Below are 6,268 nucleotides of genomic sequence, written 5' to 3' on the forward strand. Positions count from 1 at the left end.
ACAANTACTACTACTACTACTACTACTACTGTTGGATGTTGAAAAGATAATGTAAGGTTAGAAGTAAAAAGAGAAAAAGGCGCCCTTTACGTAGATCTTTTGAAGATAAGAGTTCGTTGCAAGCAAAGCGTTGATAAAAAAAAAATAACGAACAGTTTTAGTAAAACACCCTTTCATTGAAATGAGCGTACAATTTCTTTAAAATGGTGGGTGGTGGTGTCAAATTGACTTCAAGATTTGTGTTCAGCGGGTCCGAAACTATGGCGGTAAGGTTATGGAATCTAGAATACAGATCAGCTTCTCCCACGGTGTTACAATCCTTAATCATATTCCCAATAAAAACATTTTTTGATAATCTAGGAACTTTTCTTCCAAAAATGAATGCTGTCGCTAAACTGACTTCGGATTCGTGTTTAGTCGGTCGGAAAACATGGCTATAATAGGGGCTGATAAAAAACTACTTTTATGAGCCTGTGAATCAATTACTTTATTATATGGACGCCTTATTGATTTATTATGGTTAAAAAGGATATTGGATTTGCACTTTTTTTTGGAAATGTCTTGAACTAGTAACAATATTTCAGATTTAAAGAATTATGGTTTGTTACGGGTTGTTATGTCATGACCTATGTATTGGGCGCACTTCCTTAGATTTAGCTAAGAAGCTTTGACCTGCTCTTATTGTTCTGTGCGGAGGGGACCGACCATCAGAATCTATAGGCCCGTCTTGATGTTCATTTTGGTTCCTGTTGGTTCTAAAGGGCCCCAAACTTTTTGGAGTTTACACCGATTTATCGGTGCGGGTGAACCCGTACCGACAAAATGGAGAGTGTATGGTGATCACTCCGTCCATTTTTATCCGCGCGGGTGAAATCTGTCGCTGCTAGGTTTTATCGGTACGTATATGACCTGTGCCGATAAGTTGAGAAATGTACGGCGAATATCGTCCGGGCTTTTTCATTAGCGGCGAAGTCAAGGGAAACGTATGTAAATATTATATTAATCACTAATGGCTACTAAAGAGTTTTGGCTTGAATTTATATCTATATACAGAAGTTTTCCCTGCTTGTGGAAAATTAAATCTTCCGAATATCATGACCGGATTACAAAAAGCAAAACATATGAAGAGCTAGTGAAAAAATTAAAAGAAATTGACCCAAATGCGACAAAAGATACGGTTATAAAAAAATATATAATATGCGAAATTGTTTCCGGAAGGAATTAAAGAAAATGAAGTCATCACAAAAATCAGGTGTGTAGATTAGTTAGGCGGGTTCTGAACCGGAAGTGACTCGGATGGCCAGTGTCCATCGAGTTCGGCGCACGGGTTCAGCGGCTTCTTGTGGGCATTGTCGTTGTGCAAGAGACGCGTTGGTGTTGGTGTACAAGAAGTGTCATGGCGGCACGGGGGTGGCTACCTGTGGAGGCTGAGGGCAGGTGTTAGGCCGTTAGGAACAAGACAATATGGCGGTGGTCTGCGTGGAAGGTGATTGGTCGTTTGGGATAAGATGGCGGCGGTCTGCGTGGAGGAAGGCTGAAGAGGAGGGCGGGTAGCTAAAGAGTTGGTCAATGACCAGAGGATTAGTTCGGAATTCTGCCGCCAGGATTTTATAGAAGTCGCTGTTATGAGGAGGCGGGTCTGCATGGCGGCGGGCGGCGTGCGGGGTACGGCGTACGGGGTGTGGCGGGCGGTGTGTGGCACGTAGCGGCCACGGTCCGTAAAAAAGACCGTCGAGTAATAGCCAGAAATTATAGGCGTGGCTTAACTCATGCTACGTCACAAGATTACTAACTTTTAGAATTCATGTTTGTAAGGGACTTAACCAGTAAATTTATATTTTTTAAAATATTTAAGTAAATCTTCGTGGTTGGTTGGGTATTTTGCAATAACTAGTTAGTTATTAATAATAGTTTTTAATAAGTTAATGGTGTAGCGTTTAATATAAACTATTAATTTACCACGTAAAAATGCCAGGTGTGATGTGTAGTGTTGTAATTTGCAACAATAATTTTTATAGTGCTAAACAAGACAATTTAAAAATTTCCTTTCATGTGTTTTCTAAGGATAAAAAACTTGGGTGGAACGGTGCAAGAGACGCGATTTGTTTAATCCTTCAACTTGACATATTTATAGTGCACATTTTGAAGATTTAGACTTTAAACGCGATCTTCAAGCAGAGCTATTAAGTTTACCTCCAAGAAAAAGACTTTTAAAGAAAACAGGTATGTTTATTAAAACAATAGAGCAATAATTTAATTAAATTATTACTGGTTATTATATTTAACTATAATGAAATCAGCACTATCAGCAGATAACCTACCATGTTTTGCTTTACAAAGTTGTACCTATCCTAGGTACATACTAAATATATTAAAAACCAGATGACAGGGTGTAATATTTTACATAGTTTTTTTTATATGAAATTATAATTAAAATGGTTCGTCCCGTACAAATATATTAAATCTACTAATATATTTGGTCCCTTATGATACGTATAATTCAGTATAATAACTCAGAACCTATATAAAACTGAAAAAAACTTCTGTTTTTATAAAATTCTGAATATTTATTTATAGGAAGTGAGTTACTGCACAAGACCACAATATTTTTTGGTACTTTACTTAATTTATAGGTTATTTTCATATATTCAAAAATTTACACAGAATTCTATGTAACATTCTATATACAATTTTGTACCGTGTCATATGGTCTTAACATGTATGTAATAAGTTATGTAATATGACTTTCATTTAATTTCCAGCTGTACCCTCCAAAAATTTGAAACTTATAGAAGACACGAAGAATAATGTTGATCGTTTGCAGAGAGCAGAGGTGCGTGATAATAAGAAATTAGTAGAGGAGTTGTTGCACAATGCTAATACTGATTCCATTTCAAATGTAGCTGAAGTTGAAGATGAAGAAGATTCTTTAGAGATAAAGCACCAAAGGTTACTAGAGAAGGTGAAATATGATAATTTAAATATAAAAAATCGTCCTGGTTACATCTATCGTTTGGTGGTTTAACAGTTCCAAGTGAAGAGTGGCTTGAGAAAGCAAGAACTTTAGAGAATGTTTTTATTAAATATAATAAGCATGCAATTTATAAAAAGAAAAACATCGTAACGATGATTTCAAATAAAATACAGATGAAACATCCAAATTTCTCAGAGGACATTATAAAACCGTTTATTCTTCAACTGACATATATAAGGTTGAAACACTTGAATTCCCAGAAAAAAAGTTGTGCAAATAAAAGGAAAGTTTCTTGTGATAGAAAGATTTAAAAAAATGAAAAAGATATGTACCTAAAGTTCACTTTTTATTTTTATTATTTATAATATTATCATTGTTTTTGTGTACTCTAAATTTCCTCTGTGTACAAGATGATCTAAAAATGTTAAATTTCTATTTAACTGATTGTATTCACTTCAAAATGATTTATGTTTTTACACTATTTAAATTCAAAAGGGTTAGTTCTATAAAAGATCTAGGTGTATTATTAAACTTTAAATTTATTGTTGTTGTTGTATAACAAATTGATGTGATTGTTAGAAAAGCGATTGGAAATTTTAAGTATCTATCAAAATGTGATTTTAATATTTTTGTAAAACTTGACAATTTTTCTTAAAATTAAATGTTGTTAAAAGTTCTGTGAAGATAACTTCAATTCCTTTTATTCCTCCATTTAACTCCAAACACTGAAAAATTCTGAGAAGGCTAGAAACTACGGTATAGTTTACTTGTAAACACAGATTATTTTTACTTAGGTATGTTATTTGAAATTTAATTAGACAAAAATAGATAAAATAAGATCATATAAATTGTACACAATTTTTATTTTGGAGGCAAGATAATAGCTCAAAATTGTTTATACAGGGTGTCTCGTTCATGTTTCAAAAAAACTTGTGTGCAAGTTCCTCATGGGAAAATAATAGGGGTAGTTCATGTATCGTTTTTTTCTTAGACGCCCTGTGTTCCAGATACAGTGTGTTGAAGATGTTATTTTCCAAATGGTTTTCCTTAATTATTATCTTTAAATCAACTAAAGATAAAAATGTAAAAATTTGTACACGAGTAAATATCAACTGTGCGTTAAGAATAATGTGCAAACGGTTTCTTTCTGAAAAGCAGTGTTGCCGATACAGGTAATTGAAGGGGTACAATTGAAAAAAAGATATGTTAAAAGTCAAAGTTTGTTACATTTCTAAACGGTTCTGTAAACTCTAAAGCAGACTACAAAAAAAGGTATACTTATCGAAATTCGGTAGTATATACCAATCTCAAGAAAAATGAAATTGCATTTTTTTGCTCATAAGACGTCACAAGTACATTTATAAAATATTAAATTAAAAGGACTTTACCATTCAATTAGTTGAAGACATTTAGCTACCAACAGTATTTGCATTTAAGACTATAATTTTTATTTCTTATGTATCACATGAAACAGTTAAATTGTAAAACATTAACTAAATAAAAATAAAATTTTTTATAACGTTCAGCTTGTTACAAGCTAACAACTAACAAAAAAGTAAATAAAAATAAATGATTATGGCAATTAATTAATAACTTATTTTAGATTTTGTGAACAACTACACTATCATTACTAAAATAAACAATTGTTGAATGGATTGAATTGTTGATGGACATGAATGTTTAAAAAAGTGATAAGATCAGAAAAATATTAGGAAACGGACTCGGAGACAAACAGAATAAAACAGCTACGCAATTAAATGAATGAGCAAAACTCGAAATACTACAGTAGATGCTGAAATTGTCTCCCCATTTGAAGCAAATACAATACAGTTGATATTTACTCGTGTACAAATTTTGACATTTTTAACTTTAGCCGATTTAAAGATAATTAAGGAAAACCATTTGGAAAGTAACAACTTCAACACACTCGAAAACAGGGCGTCTAAGAAAAAAACTTTACATGAACTACCCCTATTATTTTTCCATGAGAATCTTGCATACAAGTTTTTTTAAACATGAACGGGATACCCTGTATATTCACTTGCTCCCTTCATTTTATTAGAATATAGGGCATATTGCGTATGAATGTCTCTTTGCTTATGGATATTAATAGATTTAGGCTATGTCTATAATAAAATTAACACAAATTTAAGTTAACTTTGTAACCAAACGTCAAAAAATGGTGACTGATCGTGTGTGTATTCAAGACAATTTCACATTTCACCCATTTATTTCCAAATTTCAATGTAAAAGTTCAGTTTGTATATAAAGGTAACATTTTAGACTCAAAATACCTGTTAATTAACCATAATCATAACTGTTGAAATTTATTATTTTATGTTAAAAGGAGCGTGGTACAAGAAAAATGACAATTTTAAATTTGCTTCTTATTTTCTTATGGGATATGCAATGAGTCAGAAAGAGATGACGGTTGAACGAAGATAAACTGATGTATTTGGTGACGTATTTGTTTTTTATTGTCTGATTGACTTATGCGGCGACCGTCTCTTTACGGACCGTGCGTAGCGGCAGGTCGCTAACAACAACAAGATGGCCGCGGCCTGCGCGGAAGGTGATTGGTCGTTAGCGATAAGATGGCGGCGGCGGCGGCGGCGGCGGTTTGCATGGCGGCACTTTGCGTTTTCATGAATTATAAGTTTTTAATTTTTATTGTAGACAAAACCGTTAAAAATAATTAGGTCTGCTGGAAAGTGATAACGATAAGGCTACGAGCGTAACAGGATGCTGCTGATAACTGCAAACACACAAACAGGAAACCGTTAAAAAATAATGAGTGCTGGCCGGAAGGAGATAACGATAAGCGAGCGCTAACAGGAAACCGTTAAAAATAATTAGGTCTGCCAGCATGCGATAACAAATAATGAACGTTGGCCGGATGTGATAAGAAATGACGATATATATACTGAAATAAAGTTATCATTTGCCAGTCTTCATCGATACCTCGTTGAAGCAACTACACTTTCATCTCCAGCTAGTTCTTCAGTAGTTTCTGTGCGTCTGTGCCTTAACAACGTCTACATCTCGTTCAAGTAATTGTATCTAGTGCTCCTAACAAGTAAGTCATATATTTTTTTAAATAGTTCTTTGCATTTTACAAGCTTTTGTATTGTTATAATCTGGATCTTAACGTAATAATAGTTAACCTATTATTCTTTACATTTAACAAGTTATTGTTGTAGCATGAATCTAAGTCAAATTAATGAGGTGTCCTCCATCCGCAGGAATTCAGTAATTAATCTACATGACCTACCCGTGGACCAACCCATACCGATT

This window comes from Anoplophora glabripennis, unplaced genomic scaffold, assembly GCF_000390285.2.
Source record: "Anoplophora glabripennis isolate ALB-LARVAE unplaced genomic scaffold, Agla_2.0 scaffold200, whole genome shotgun sequence".
Taxonomy (NCBI): Eukaryota; Metazoa; Arthropoda; class Insecta; order Coleoptera; family Cerambycidae; genus Anoplophora; species Anoplophora glabripennis.